The sequence below is a fragment of the Mytilus galloprovincialis genome, chromosome 7, assembly GCF_965363235.1.
Source record: "Mytilus galloprovincialis chromosome 7, xbMytGall1.hap1.1, whole genome shotgun sequence".
NCBI classification, from domain to species: Eukaryota; Metazoa; Mollusca; class Bivalvia; order Mytilida; family Mytilidae; genus Mytilus; species Mytilus galloprovincialis.
Window position 1 is genome coordinate 21,471,947 of NC_134844.1, and position 17,126 is coordinate 21,489,072.

The 17,126-nt window shown below is 34.3% G+C and overlaps 1 protein-coding gene and 1 long non-coding RNA gene across 2 annotated transcripts in view; both read right to left on the reverse strand.

Annotated features, from left to right (window-relative positions):
• Positions 1-8,072: 8,072 nt before the first annotated feature.
• Positions 8,073-13,896, reverse strand: LOC143084457 (uncharacterized). The gene is made up of 5 exons (XR_012981085.1): positions 13,700-13,896; positions 12,355-12,481; positions 11,697-11,850; positions 10,019-10,606; positions 8,073-8,669 (listed from the first exon to the last, which is right to left on the reverse strand). It is a non-coding gene; the product is annotated as an uncharacterized LOC143084457 (long non-coding RNA).
• A 2,081-nt stretch (positions 13,897-15,977) lies between these two features.
• Positions 15,978-17,126, reverse strand: part of LOC143082531 (uncharacterized) — a 28,521-nt gene continuing 27,372 nt past the window's right edge. The window contains exon 13 of the mRNA XM_076258247.1: positions 15,978-16,064. The gene's annotated coding sequence lies outside the window, so the exon portion shown is untranslated. The remainder of the gene's footprint in view (positions 16,065-17,126) is intronic.

Below are 17,126 nucleotides of genomic sequence, written 5' to 3' on the forward strand. Positions count from 1 at the left end.
CCCTGTGAGTCGAAATATTTTGTCGGTTCGGAGTAATCCCTCCGAAACCCAAAAACCTTGTTATCGTTCCAACACCGTAACCGTAATAGGTAGAAAAAAACCGAAGGGTGAAATTTGTTCAGGACCAGACCCCGGTTCTTCGTTACATTTGGATCGAAAAGATTCAACGACTCATTGGTAGGGTTATGCCCCTATCAAAATTAACCGGTGTCGGTTGGCCACCAAAACTCAGAAACCGTAAGTCGTAGACACCTAGGATCTTCACCAATCATCATCAATTCATGTATCTTTGAAAAATACCTCAAGGTCAAATTTGTATGTTGACCTTGACCTTTGACCCAACACCTTGTTATGGGATAATCTCAGAAACCATTATACTTACAGAAGTTTTGAATAGTGGAAAATGTTTGGGTCATTAAGGCGCAACTTTGTTACATTTTGACCAAAGAGATTTGACCTTTTTATAAGGGGCATAACCCCTGTTTTAGGTTTCTGAAAAGACAAAATCAGCTTTTACTATATAACCAAAGGTCCTAGACCCATGGGGTCTTCAGCAATGACATTGGGGACTAATGACCTTGACAAAGGTCAAAAGGTCAAAGGTCAAGGTCATGTCCCATATAGCGAATTATGTGTTTTTGACGTTATTTAAAGGATTTTCAGTGTGTTTTAAAGCTTTTCAATACATTCTACGTCTATTTGAACATATATTTTACATTATAAAAGGAAAGACCTCTCAATTGTTCAAGAACAATTGACATTTTAATTAAGGTCTTTCCTTTTACAAAAGGGAAAGACCTTACTGTATTTCTTCTGTTTATTATTATTATTATTATTCTTTTTCCGCCAAACTTTGACAAATTTAGCCGCGTTAACCGTAAGACGTGTCGCTTTCATGTTCACACTTTGTATCGGTGTCATGAATACCTATCTGGAACTCACCCTGTTAGTCGAAATATTTTGTTGGTTCGGAGTAATCCCTCCGAAACCCAAAAACCTTGTTATCGTTCCAACACCGTAACCGTAATAGGTAGAAAAAAAACAAAGGGTGAAATTTATTCAGGACCAGACCCCGGTTCTTCGTTACATTTGGATCGAAAAGATTCAACGACTCATTGGTAGGGTTATGCCCCTATGAAAATTAACCGGTGTCGGTTGACCACCAAAACTCAGAAACCGTAAGTCGTAGACACCTAGGATCTTCACTATTCATCATCAATTCATGTATCTTTGTAAAATACCTCAAGGTCAAATTTGTATGTTGACCTTGACCTTTGACCTAACACCTTGTTATGGGATAATCTCAGAAACCATTATACTTACAGAAGTTTTGAATAGTGGAAAATGTTTGGGTCAGTATGGCGCAACTTTATTACATTTTGACCAAAAAGATTTGACCTTTTTTTAAGGGGCATAACCTCTGTTTTAGGTTTCTGGAAAGACAAAATCATCTTTTACTATATAACCAAAGGTCCTAGACCCATGGGGTCTTCAGCAATGACATTGGGGAATAATGACCTTGACAAAGGTCAAAAGGTCAAAGGTCAAGGTCATGTCCCATATAGCAAATTATGTGTTTTTGACCTTATTTAAAGGATTTTCAGTGTGTTTTAAAGCTTTTCAATACATTTTACGTCTATAGAAACATGTATTTTATATTATAAAAGGAAAGACCTCTCAATTGTTCAAGAACAATTGACAGTTTATTAAGGTCTTTCCTTTTTCTATAAGGAAAGACCTTACTGTATTTCTTCTGTTTATTATTATTATTAAGGTCTTTCCTTTTACTAAAGGGAAAGACCTTACTGTATTTCTTCTGATTATTATTATTATTATTATTCTTCTTGTTCCGCTAAACTTTGACAAAATTTCCCTCCGTAACCGTAAGACGTGTCGCTTTCATGTTCACACTTTGTATCAGTGTCATGAATACCTATCCGGAACTCACCCTGTGAGTCGAAATATTTTGTCGGTTCGGAGTAATCCCTCCGAAACCCAAAAACCTTGTTATCGTTCCAACACCGTAACCGTAATAGGTAGAAAAAAAATGAAGGGTGAAATTTGTTCAGGACCAGACCCCGGTTCTTCGTTACATTTGGATCGAAAAGATTCAACGACTCATTGGTAGGGTTATGCCCCTATGAAAATTAACCGGTGTCGGTTGGCCACCAAAACTCAGAAACCGTAAGTCGTAGACACATAGGATCTTCACCAATCATCATCATTTCATGTATCTTTAAAAAATACCTCAAGGTCAAATTTGTATGTTGACCTTGACCTTTGACCTAACACCTTGTTATGGGATAATCTCAGAAACCATTATACTTACAGAAGTTTTAAATGGTGGAAAATGTTTGGGTCATTATGGCGCAACTTTGTTACATTTTGACCAAAGAGATTTGACCTTTCTATAAGGGGCATAACCCCTGTTTTAGGTTTTTGAAAAGACAAAATCAGCTTTTACTATATAACCAAAGGTCCTAGACCCTTAAGGTCTTCAGTAATGGCATTGGGGACCAATGACCTTGACAAAGGTCAAAAGGTCAAAGGTCAAGGTCATGTCCCAGATAGCGAATTTAGTGTTTTTAACCTTATTTAAAGGATTTTTAGTGTGTTTTCGAGCTTTTTAAGGTTGACCTTGACCTTTTCAATACATTCTACGTCTGTTGGAACATGTATTTTACATTAAAAAAGGAAAGACCTCTCAATTGTTCAAGAACAATTGACAGTTTAATTATTATTATTATTCTTCCGTCAAACTTTGACAAATTTAGCCGCGTTAACCGTAAGACATGTCGCTTTCATATTCACACTTTGTATAGGTGTCATGAATACCTATCTGGAACTCACCCTGTGAGTCGAAATATTTTGTCGGTTCGGAGTAATCCCTCCGAAACCCAAAAACCTTGTTATCGTTCCAACACCATAACCGTAATAGGTAGAAAAAAAACAAAGGGTGAAATTTGTTCAGGACCAGACCCCGGTTCTTCGTTACATTTGGATCGAAAAGATTCAACGACTCATTGGTAGGGTTATGCCCCTATGAAAATTAACCGGTGTCGGTTGGCCACCAAAACTCAGAAACCGTAAGTCGTAGACACCTAGGATCTTCACCAATCATCATCAATTCATGTATCTTTGAAAAATACCTCAAGGTCAAATTTGTATGTTGACCTTGACCTTTGACCTAATACCTTGTTATGGGATAATCTCAGAAACCATTATACTTACAGAAGTTTTGAATAGTGGAAAATGTTTGGGTCATTAATGCGCAACTTTGTTACATTTTCACCAAAGAGATTTGACCTTTCTGTAAGGGGCATAACCCCTGATTTAGGTTCTGAAAAGACAAAATCAGCTTTTACTATATAACCAAAGGTCCTAGACCCATGGGGTCTTCAGCAATGACATTGGGGACTAATGACCTTGACAAAGGTCAAAAGGTCAAAGGTCAAGGTCATGTCCCATATAGCGAATTATGTGTTTTTGACCTAATTTTAAGGATTTTCAGTGTGTTTTAAACATTTTCAGTGTGTTTTAAAGCTTTTTAAGGTTGACCTTGACATTTGACCTTACATTTTTTAGTCGATATCTCAAAAACGATTGTACTTACAGAAATAGTAAATAGTGAAAAACGTGGAGTTGGATTAGGCGCAACTTTTGACATTTGACCGAAGAGATTTGACTTTTCTGTAAGGGGCATAACCCTTGTTTTAGGTTTCTGGAAAGGCAAAATCAGCTTTTACTATATGACCAAAGGTCCTAGACCCATGGGGTCTTCAGCAATGACATTGGGAACTAATGACCTTGACAAAGGTCAAAAGGTCAAAGGTCAAGGTCATGTACCATATAGCGAATAATGTGTTTTTGACCTTATTTAAAGGATTTTCAGTGTGTTTTAAAGCTTTTTAAGGTTGACCTTGACCTTTTCAATACATTCTACGTCTATTGGAACATGTATTTTACATTACAAAAGGAAAGACCTCTCAATTGTTCAAGAACAATTGACATTTTAATTAAGGTCTTTCCTTTTACTAAAGGGAAAGACCTTACTGTATTTCTTCCGTTTATTATTATTCTTTTTGTTCCGCCAAACTTTGACAAAATTTCCCTCCGTAACCGTAAGACGTGTCGCTTTCATATTGACACTTTGTATCGGTGTCATGAATACCTATCCGGAACTCACCCTGTGAGTCGAAATATTTTGTCGGTTCGGAGTAATCCCTCCGAAACCCAAAAACCTTGTTATCGTTCCAACACGGTAACCGTAATAGGTAGAAAAAAAACGAAGGGTGAAATTTGTTCAGGACCAGACCCCAGTTCTTCGTTACATTTGGATCGAAAAGATTCAACGACTCATTGGTAGGGTTATGCCCCTATGAAAATTAACCGGTGTCGGTTGGCCACCAAAACTCAGAAACCGTAAGTCGTAGACACCTAGGATCTTCACCAATCATCATCAATTCATGTATCTTTGAAAAATACCTCAAGGTCAAATTTGTATGTTGACCTTGACCTTTGACCTAACACCTTGTTATGGGATAATCTCAGAAACCATTATACTTACAGAAATTTTAAATAGTGGAAAATGTTTGGGTCATTACGGCGCAACTTTGTTACATTTTGACCGCAGAGATTTGACCTTTTTTTAAGGGGCATAAAGCCTCTTTTACGTTTCTGAAAAGACAAAATCAGCTTTTACTACATAACCAAAGGTCCTAGACCCATGGGGTCTTCAGCAATGACATTGGGGACTTATGACCTTGACAAAGGTCAAAAGGTCAAAGGTCAAAAGGTCAAAGGTCAAGGTCATGTCCAAGATAGCGAATTTAGTGTTTTTAACCTTATTTAAAGGATCTTCAGTGTGTTTTAAAGCTTTTCAATACATTCTACGTCTATTTGAACATGTATTTTACATTGCAAAAGGAAAGACCTCTCAATTGTTCAAGAACAATTGACAGTTTAATTATTATTATTATTCTTTTTGTTCCGCCAAACTTTGACGAAGTTAGCCTCCGTAACCGTAAGACGTGTCGCTTTCATGTTCACACTTTGTATCGGTGTCATGAATACCTATCCGGAACTCACCCTGTGAGTCGAAATATTTTGTCGGTTCGGAGTAATCCCTCCGAAACCCAAAAACCTTGTTATCGTTCCAACACCGTAACCGTAATAGATAGAAAAAAAACAAAGGGTGAAATTTGTTCAGGACCAGACCCCGGTTCTTCGTTACATTTGGATCGAAAAGATTCAACGACTCATTGGTAGGGTTATGCCCCTATGAAAATTAACCGGTGTCGGTTGGCCACCAAAACTCAGAAACCGTAAGTCGTAGACACCTAGGATCTTCACCATTCATCATCAGTTCATGTGACTTTGAAAAATACCTCAAGGTCAAATGTGTATGTTGACCTTGACCTTTGACCTAACACCTTGTTATGGGATAATCTCAGAAACCATTATACTTACAGAAGTTTTAAATAGTGGAAAATGTTTGGGTTATTATGGCGCAACTTTGTTACATTTTGACCGAAGAGATTTGACCTTTCTGTAAGGGGCATAACCCCTGATTTAGGTTTCTGAAAAGACAAAATCAGCTTTTACTAAATAACCAAAGGTCCTAGACCCATGGGGTCTTCACCAATGACATTGGGGACTAATGACCTTGACAAAGGTCACAAGGTCAAAGGTCAAGGTCATGTCCCAGATAGCGAATTATGCGTTTTTGACCTTATTTAAAGGATTTTTAGTGTGTTTTAAATGTTTTTAAGGTTGACCTTGACCTTTGACCTTTCAACTTTTTAGTCGATATCTCAAAAACGGTTAATCTTACAGAAATAGTAAACAGTGAAAAATGTTAAGGTGACTGAGGCACAACTTTTTTACACTTTGACCGAAAGGATTTGACATATTCTTAAGGGGCATAACCGCCATTAACGGTTTCTGAAAAGGTAAACTTAGCTTTAACTCTTGAACGAAAAAGTCCTAGACCCATGTGGTCTTTTACAATGACATTGTGGACCAATGACCTTCACAAAGGTTACAAGGTCAAAAGTCAAGGTCATGTCCAAATTATCGAATTTGTTGTTTTTGTCATTTTTTAACGGTTTTATGTGTGTTTGAGAGCTTTTCAATGCATTCTACGCCTTTTGGAACATTTACTTTACATTTCGAAAAGGAAAGACCTCTCAATTGTTCAAGAACAATTGACATTTTAATTATTTTTTTTTTTCTTCCGCCTAATTTTTTTTCCTTCGCTGTTTTTTTGTTTCGCAAGATGTCGCTTAGATAAGTGAAATATGATATCGAACAGTTTATGCGCTTTTGAAACTGACCCTGCTAAACTGAATACTTTCTCATATAAGAGTTATCTCCCCGAACACTGTTTTTCTTGTTATCGCTTGATCTTCGCAACCGTATAAGAAACCGACAAATTTATTTTACCAAATTGCTCGTTATATCCTCAGAATGATTTGATTCATTTTGACCGAAGCTATCCGGAGACTCCATTTGAGAGTTATTTCCCCTTTTATATTTGATACAAGTGATATGCATTTGTAACTGGAAAACCATAAGTGGTAGAGGCCTACGGTCTTTTGATTTGAGGTCCTTGGTCCAAAAAAATGAAAATGAGGTCAAGGTCAAAGGTCAAGGTCATGATTAAAATTTTGATTTTGGCTTGTTATCTCTTATTTTCAGAAATCATACAAGATATCGACAAAATATTTTCACACAATTGTTAGTTACGACATGTCGTAACACATAAATTTTAGTCGAAAGGGTACGTAGACATTTGACGCGAGTTTTCCCCCTTTTTATATCTAAGATCATACGTATGGTAATATAACTCATTAACAATATAAAGTAGAGGACTAGAGTCTTTTGATTTGAGGTCCTTGGTTTATAACCTTGAAATTGAGCTCAAGGTCATATGCTAATTAAACGTTCTAGATTTTGACCTTTGCTTTTACCTCATTTGTACACATGATAAAGCCATGGGACTTTTTGCATTAAGTTGTAAGCAATGTGACCTTAAAAAACACAACCGGAAGTTACCTTTTGTAAACCGGAAGTAGCTATTTTTTGTACTAAATCAATGTAAAAGTATATAGAACCATATATTTTTGGAATCAGTGTCTAGTAAACTATCAAACAATACCGGAAGTAAACTTTTTAAACCGGAAGTAAAAGATTATCTCCCTTTTCTATATATTTTTTTTTATAGAAACCATATATTTTTTGAATAAGCGTTCAATAAGCTGTCATTTGGCGCTAAAATTGACATTTAAAACCAAAACTGGTGGAAAGACCATCAATGGTTCTCTGAACAATTGGTTTTTAATTTTAATTATTTTTATAAACAAATGTTGATAGAAATAAAAAGTTTCATATTAATAAATCATCTTTTATCGCATTGATAGATACCTTTATAATACATACATATTAAGAAATTACTAGTCTTTACCATGTTCTTAATATTAAGTACCGCAGTCCTAGTAATGATAGTAATTGATATAACATTTTAGGCCAGGGTTTTTTAATTTGTTGGTTTACGGATTTTCCCCATGAAAAAGTCGGGTCGGTCTGTCGGAAAAAAAAGAAAAAAATATCTTTCAAGACAGAAAAATATGCAAAGTAAATATCTTTCTAACAATATGTTTGTTATGCTATTTTGTCATCATTTCTTAGATCTAAGTTTGATGAAATTTTATTGCTCAGCTGTCATAAACATCGCATGACATTCTAATAATTTCCCGTAAAAAAAGGGGGTGCACGGACAAAGACGAAATTAAATCGTCATTTCACAAACAAGAAAAACAGATTCGCTTACCTATTAATCAATTCCAGAAAAATTGGTGAATTATGATATTCAAGCACAAAAACTGATAAAGAAAAAAATGTAAAAAAGTCGTACGAAAATAAGTTTCAACACACGTGTCAAACATGTAATAGACTCGTCCACGAACTGAGAAAAACGAGAAAATGGGGTTAATCTGTTGTCCTGCATTCCCGTTTTTTTTTTATCAAAATGGACGATATTTTTTTTATTATCTATGAAACAAGAAAATACCAAATGATCATTTAATATTCAGTACTTTAACTTGATGTCTTCCACCTGTCCACATTTGGACAAGTCTATTTCTATCAGATGATGCATCTTACGGACTGATGACAAATACGGGAAACGAACTTATTGTGTAGTTGGTTTTAAACACAGGTTTCGTTTTGCAAAATTATTTGCGCAATTGACATTTCAAGGTCAGTTATAATTGATTTGTCTATTTTTAGAAATGTAAACTTGAAGTTTTATTTTTTCACTACAGAAAGTGTTATCAATTTTGTTAGTGATTAATGCAATCATTTCATAAAAAAAGAATATTTTAATTATTTTTCAGGGATAATGCATTTGTTAGGGTCAGCGGGAATAAAAAAGTATGAAAAGTCAATTTTATTTTTATTCTGGAAATCGGCAAAATCGGGTCGGCGGATCCGTAAACCAACAAATTAAAAAATCCTGGCCTTATTGTTTAAATATAAAAATCAAGTGAGCGACTACGGGCACCTCACTCGTCCTTGTTTTCGTGTGTTGGGAACCTCTTGTCCATTTGAATAATAAACACACCAACACTCCCCAACGCAAGGGTCACATTGGGTAGGAGCGAACCAACCTGAAACACAAAAATAATGAATTAAAAAAGTCATAGATAAGAATTGTAATACAAAAACAAACAATATTACAATACTGAAATCCATTACCAAGGTTAGAACTTGTAGTTTGATTGATGGTTGTTTAACATCCAGTGGCAAATATTTCATGCATGTTCAGGACGAGAACAGGTTAATAAATAAAATAGGTAGGTCTTGTAATAATAGAGGTCATCTGGGATGATGGTCCGGGTAATCTGGACTGCCACTGGAAAATGAGAGTGCATTCGATAGGGACACAAATTCTGCCTTGCAACAGGCCACCTACGGATTGATGGTTGCTTAACGTTCAGTGGCAAATATGTCATGCATGTTCAGGACGAGAACAATTTAATAAATACAATAGGTAGGTCTGGTAATAATAGAGGCCATCCGGGATGATGGTCTTGGTAATTTGGACTGCCATTGGAAAATGAGAGTGCATACAATAATGACATAAATTTTGCATTGCAACAGGCCATCTAAGGATTGATGGTTGCTTAACGTTCAGTGGCAAATATGTCATGCATGTTCAGGACGAGAACAATTTGATAAATACAATAGGTAGGTCTTGTAATAATAGAGGCCATCCGGGATGATGGTCATGGTAATTTGGACTGCCACTGGAAAATGAGAGCGCATACAATAGGGACATAAATTCTGCCTTGCAACAGGCCACATACGGATTGTTAGTTTTGTTTCCTTCTAACTCGATGCTTTTTTATGACGTTTGTCTCTGAAAGATTGTTAATGTGCATACAGAAAATAGTCTGCGCAAAGATTATATATGTGGTATTTCTCTTTTTCTATTTCGCTCTTCGATATAAAGGCGAGAGTATACGACAAAGTATAATTACACAGTATTGGTCGAAGAAAGACCATGCCATGTATTAGAAATAGACAAAATAGAAACAAAACACCTATAAACCGTACACGTAAGATTGGGCAACTAGAACAGCAACAACAGAACCAAACAAAACAGGAAGTAAACTTAGTTTCTGCTCCATTTATGACACCATCGTGTTGATGTTTGTAATATTCGGTTAGTTATAGCCTAGGATTAGAAGACTCTATGAAAAATTTCATTGAAGAATGTGAAACTTTGAAATGAAAATTTGAAATATTTTCAGGAAAGAGATTTGAAAAATGGTGACGTGAAATAGAAACAATACAGACATACATAATCTCATGTCGATAAACAGCACAAAAATCCTGAGCAAAATACGAAAAACTTATTTCAAAAAAAAATTTATCGCGGTCCTTGAGCGGAAAACCACAGTACAAAATAATACAAAAAGAAGAAAATTGCAGTATAGATAAAGTACTTATTTACCTTCTGGTGTACACCTTGGCTTGAGTGGACACGGAGTTGTCGTTGGGACTGTCGGCGTCGTTAATACCTCTGTGGATATATCAGGCGTTGTGGTAATTGATTCAGTTGTCAAGTCAGTGTCTGTCGTCGATACCACAGTAAATGTTGTTGCCTCGGTGGACGATTCACTTGTGAACGAAATGTCTTCTGTAGTGATTGGTTCACTCGAAGTAAACGAAGCAGTTACAGTTGTTTGATCCTCGGTAATTTGTTCTGAAGTTCCAGCTTGAGGTGTAGTTATAGTGTCATTTGCTGTCATAATTAATGATCCAGTTGTTATATTTAATGGTGAATCTGTTGTAATTTGTGATAACACTTTCATTAATGTAGTATAATTTGGTGAGGATGGACCATTGCTGGATTGATTCGCCTTAGTTTTGGAAAGTGAGACCAGTAAATGCGTTGTGCTATTCAGGGTTGGTTTTGTTACTTGTTTTGAAGTGGACAATGGCTGTCTGTTTGTAACCGCTTGTCGTTTTCCTCTGATATGTATGTCAGTTTGGTACTGCTTGAGAGCAACAAAACATGGTCGACTTGCTTGCAAAACCTCTGTTTAAGAAAGTGTCACATAATTTAATAATTAAGAATGGAATTTTTTTATGAAATATAAAACGTATTGTTTTATGAATATAATCATGTTATTCAAAGAAGTAATCATATACTAAATGTTTCTATTAAAATAGGTTGGTCTTGTTTTTTATATTCAATTTTAACATTGTTTTTTCAAAAGTTCAATCGGTTTGAAAAAAAGGTTATCAAACTATTTAAGGCTTACAATTTCATAACGGTAGATGTCGTTTGATTTTGCCATGTGATTATGGACTTTCTGATTTCCTCTGAGTTCAGTATTTTTGTGATTTTACTTTTTTCAGTTCTAACGTAATCGTCTTACACTACTTATTTTTGATTTTCCTTATAAATAGACTTCAAAGTTGCCTATATTTATTATCGCAGACAAAAATAAAAAACAAATAGACTGTCATCCGTTACTATAGAAAATAAATATGAATTTATTAAACGTTCTTAATATCTTTTGTCCGTCAGCCAAATTGAAAGAAGATTTTTGCTAATTTCAAACAGTGAAATTCAATAGATATTATCAAGGTTTATTAATAATAATTGTCTAATTAATAATTTTGCAGGACACAAACGATAAGTTTCCTCTAGCAAAGTTTGAAATATTGAATGTGTTATCAGAGAGTCCCAGACTTTTCGACTCTTTAAAACATAATTAACTATCAGGCTCTACATATATCTATGACATTTCAGATTTGCATTACACTACATTTCTACTACACATTTTGACAGTTATGGATATACTTATTGAGAATAGTTGGTGAATGAGAAGCATGCAGATAAACTTTAAGACTGGGTATGATTGAAACATTAATTTAGTCTAGAAAAAAGACGAAAGAAATTATAGGAATCATATTAAGTTCATAAGTTGAAGGGATATCGACAACAACATTGCAAAAATGGAAAAATGCCGAAAATACAAAAACTGCGTACATATAAAACAAAACACTAAAAGAATGTCACTTTTAGTACAGTGTTTTTAAAACACAACAAAGAAAACAAAAGACTTCGCAAGACTTAACAAAAATACAAAAGGAAATATACTAATAATGTATGAATTTACCGCCAGGCTTTCTGCATACTCCTTTTGGTTCGTGATGATTACCGAAGTTGCCACCTGCACCTAAAGTATCAGTAGGAACGGAGGCCTGACAACTTAGTCCAGAGGTACATTTTCCATAAATCTTCCAAGGTCCACCACATACTTCTCCCTCAATCTTAAAAAAGTGCTGATGTAATGGTTATATTATCAAAAATCAATATTTGCAAAACTAAGATATAAAAAAGGAAAGGCAAGTTAAATACTACTGAGATTATGTCGTACTCACATACCGAACTTTTGTGGTGGCAAAAGATTAATTTGAGTGCTAAATGGAAAATTATCCTGGCTAAAGAAGAGCTTTGAATATACCGAGATTTATTACTAACTTTTAAAATTATTCTGCCAAGAACTTTGATGAGGAGCAAAACTTAAACCCCTAATTCTTTACCTATTCATCCTGCGGTTATCCCATTGACCACTATCTAGTTAAACTTTATAATAAAAACTGAAAAAGTCTACTCTACAACTAAAGCTGTTCGTATTATACCAGACCACATGATCACTTATATTTATATGTATGCCAGTTAATTGTAGCAGCATTTTGGTTAAGATACCAGTGATCTAATACATTAGATATAACACTGTTTTGTTTATGCATTAACTAAAATACTGTAAAAACCTTGGAACAAATTTGGCAACATCCACATGGATCTAGAACGAGAGTGCTAGTCGCAGGACAGGTTGGCACTGGTCCACAGTATGTGTCTCTGTGTCGATAGTCACAGTCACATGATAAACATGTGATACTAAAAAAAAAAAAAAAAAAAATGAATCCCTTTGCATTTTATCTCCAAGACAACTGGATTAAAGATCTTTAATTTTAAGGCCCAATTTCAGAATAGTGACATACTTTCACATTCGGTCACGTTTTATGGACAGAGAATTAACATGTTCCAAAAATTTATAAAATTTAATTGAGGTTTGATGCTGGCAGGTCAGTAACTGCTAGTAGTCCTTTGATAATTTATGTATCATTGTCATTTTGCTTAGTTTCTTTTGTTACCTATTCTGACATCGGACTCGGACTTCTTTTAAACTTAGTTTTGCTGTGTGTATTGCTGTGTGTTTGTTTTTTCTTCATTAGTTTGAGGTATAGGAGGGTTGTGATCTCACGAAACATTTTTAACCCCGACGCAATTTTGCGCCTGTCCCAAGTCAGGAGCCTTTGTCATTTTTTGTATGATTCTTAATTTCAGTATGACGTTCATTACCACGCGCACTGAACATTTACTCATCTGTTTAAGGGTCAGCTGAAGAATCCCTCTTGGTGTGGGATTTTCTCTGTGTTTTTTCTGTGTTGAAGACCTGTTGGTGGCCTTCGGCTCTTTTTTGCTATGTGGTCGGTTCTTTTTCTCTTTGACACATTCAACATTTCCACTCTCAATTTCATTGGTTGTCTTGTGGTAAGACAAGAGACATTTATATAAAAAAAAAGCCATTAAGACAACTCTTCTCAAGAGACCTAATAAAACGGAAATTAACAACTATAATAGGTCACCGTACGGCCTTCAACAAAGCCAAGACCGCATAGCCAGCTAAAGGTCCTGAAATATAGTCCGATATATTGGATTTTTCTGACTGTATATAGAAGCTTAAAGGTTGATAAAGGAATTCGTGATTTAACTTATTCAGAAGTTCCAAGTGACACCAGTTAATATGAAATGATGATCATTTCCCTAATGCGCAAGTTTACATCTATTTATTTTTTCTTTACCGTTTATGAATTTGACTTTTAAAAGATGTTCTTACTTGATCGAGTACCAAATTTTCTAAGCACAATGTAGGAAATCTATCGAGTCAAAAGTCTGTAATATGACATAGTCTGTACGACAAGTACTATAATGTCAAATCCTATAATCAATTATACATTTTACAGGCTGAAACAGTTATGGAAAAAATTACAATGCAATCAGGCTCTTTAATCGAGAACAACAGCAATCAAATAGTTAACCAATTTAACATACCTTGAAACAAACGATGTAATGATTAAAATCCCGAATTTATTCATTTCGTTGTGCGTACAAGTGATGAACTGATGAAGAACTCCCGCGTTATCTATAGGTATGTTTACTGGTTACGTATCTATGTAAAGTTGTTTGTGTGTTCCATGTTTAGTTGTTTCTCGTACAAATAACATACATTCACATGATGTATCGCGTACAATTAATATACATTCACATAATGTACCGACAGACTCTTTAACCTTTTTCATTATAAAATACCACCTCTTTCTTCATCTTTTATTCTTTCATATGCAGCATCTCTTTTTTATATTATGAAAACGGAGATGTTGGGTTAATGTCAATGAGCAAGTTTATATAAAAACACAGAATTTTGAATCTTCTGAATATTTTTTTTTGTTTTTTGAGATATGATACATATCCATTTGGTATGTGTGTTATCTAATGTTGTACATTTCGACTAAGTTGATATTATGATCTAATTCTTTTGTCAATTAAAGGGGGATGTCAACATTCATCAAAGGGATAGTTAATGTCTATACTTTTGCATTGTGTAACAATTTTCTACTCAGATACAAATATCTGTGAAAAGGCAATTGTCCATCACATTGTAATATTGGTTGTTGTCTCTTTGACACATACCCCATTTCCATTCTCAATTATAGAATGCACAACAGAACTATCAGAAAGAATGAGTAACTCATTATTGTTCAATCGTTGGAATCTACTGTAATATTTATAAAAGTTATCTTCCATGACCATGATAAACAAAAAATATCTAAAGGCCCTATTCTATGCCCATATGGTTATGCATTTCCTGCATGCATCACATTTTATGATAAAACAAACATTTAACAAAGTTTTCGGGATTTTTTTTTTTTCTCTCACCAGAAATCAATCCTTGCCTGGTTCATAGAAATACATGTAGTTGGATGTTTGATAATATTAATTCTTGATTTTTTTTTAATCAGCTGATCGTCACTCAAGGACGAATATTGATGATGTTAGTTATAAGTCCCTGTCTTCACTATAATGATGTAAGTTATAAGTCCCTGTCTTCAATATAATGATGTTAGTCATAAGTCCCTGTTTTCACTATAAAGATGTTAGTTATAAGTCCCTGTCTTCACTATAATGATGTTAGTTATAAGTCCCTGTCTTCACTATAATGATGTTAGTTATAAGTCCCTGTCTTCACTATAATGATGTTAGTTATAAGTCCCTGTCTTCACTATAATGATGTTAGTTATAAGTCCCTGTCTTCACTATAATGATGTTAGTTATAAGTCCCTGTCTTCAATATAATTTGTACTGCAAACTACCAAAGTCGCGTTGGTCCGTTGCAAACTTTTGCTAGTCAAAACTTTTGGACAACAACTTCTCGAGGACTCCATTGTATGCTCTTTGATGACGAGTTTTACACATTTTAAGTGTCTACTTCCTATTTTATTTAAACTATAATATAAAAATGATCAGATAGACAAGGTCTCACGGTCATAAAACTTTCGAGCATGATTTTTGTACTCAGACTCGAAAATACAACCAATCATTGCTGGATTTCATGTTTCGAGCATGATTTTTGTGCTCCGAGCACTGAGCAAAGTTTTATGACTTCAACCCCAGGTCTTATTTAAAGGTTTACAAGGTCTACAAATAAGTCAACATGACTGAAATCCCTAGTCGACTCCTTTTTAAAGTGTTTGCTCTTTAATTACGATCTTTTAATTTAATATATTTTGTGTTTAACTTGTATCCTGAAAACAATAAAAGACAGATACACTCTTTGAATAAAAAAAAAAATCAATAAGCCCAAATGTACAAACCCTTAAGTGAAGCTTTACATAAGGGCATATATATATAATACAGAATGGATTTCTTGCTGATTTTTGCTTCAAGTTTTGACACAATACTATTGATACGAACTTTAGACAAATATACAAATGCTAATATTCCTTCATGAATTATTTTTTTGAGATATTTCAATTCGTGTAAAAAGTTTCAAACGATAACAGATATTTTCAACCATTTTTTGTTAAGTGTTTCTTAAATTATAGGCCTAAAAGGATTTTTTTTTCAATGACCAATGCAATTAAAATTTTGTGAAATCATATATTTATTTGTAATCAATTTCTTGCCAATACAACGCAAAACAAAACCCAAAATCAAGCGTAAACGGTTGATTTTTTTTTGTGCAATTTGAATAAAATATTCGTGAACAATTTGTGCAATTTAAATAAAATATTTCGTGAACGTTATAGGGCAACTGAAATAACTTTGATAATTTAAAATTTTAATATTTATTCTCATAATTTTACAACTTGATTCTTGAACCGCAATCTTCTTCCAATTCTGACACAGACTTTTCAACCTAAAACAAAGAAAAATTAAAAATAACACTAAATACTATTACTGTAATTTATAAATATAATTCTCTTATGGTTGGGGCCTGTTATCTAACTCCCACGTGAATAGATATTTTTCGTATCACACCGTACGGAGTGTGATATGAAAAAGTGATATCAAAATTACGTTAATTTGATTGGCTTATCTCATAAATTTCCAATATTTTCATTGGCCGTTGATCAGGTCATTATTCACTGGAAAAGGTCATGCCGGGACTACTTTTTTTCTTGACAACTGATTGTTTACTTCCGGTTTTCGCGATGTTCGTCTGCTTTATCGTTTTTTAATGTTCAACCGCATTTTTCTTTTATTCTATATTCTGTAAACTGCCATGCTCTCTCGTCTTTCATTGATAAAATTATAAGAGATCAGTCCGCGCATACTTAGCAACTGACAGATGACGCCCGTAGCAACAACTCTCGCCACGAAAATAATCATAAAAACATTTGTTTTTTACCATACGTTTTACAGCTTGTGATAATTCAATATCGTTTGAATTAAACTGAGTCATCTCATGTTTAAATATATAAAATCAGCCTTGAGCGAATAAAATAAAACCATATTAGTTCAAAAAGTATACAGATCAGTACGCGTTGCAAAGAAAAACGGCCGTAGCAACACAACTCGCAACAAATAGGCCACGAACATACAACTTTTTGCCATAAGAGAAATAGGTTTAACAACTTGTGAGAATTAAATATCGCTTGATATCAACTCTCGTTATTTAATTTCAATAATAATAAACTCGCCATAGGCTAGTTTATTATTATTGAAATTAAATAACTCGAGTTGATATCAATCGATATCTAATTCTCACTCGTTATGAAACCTATAAATATTTACCATGTAACCATTTTAGAGTAATTGATCTGAGTAGTTTATTTACAGCAATCACTAGTCTGTTAACGAGGTTGTGAGTTCGAACCCCGCACCAGGCAGGTTGGTTCGACTCCAAACCTAGATTAAAAGGTTTGAAATATTTCCTTCCGATGGTTTTGTCTATGCACTATTGTTCCCTTAATCAACA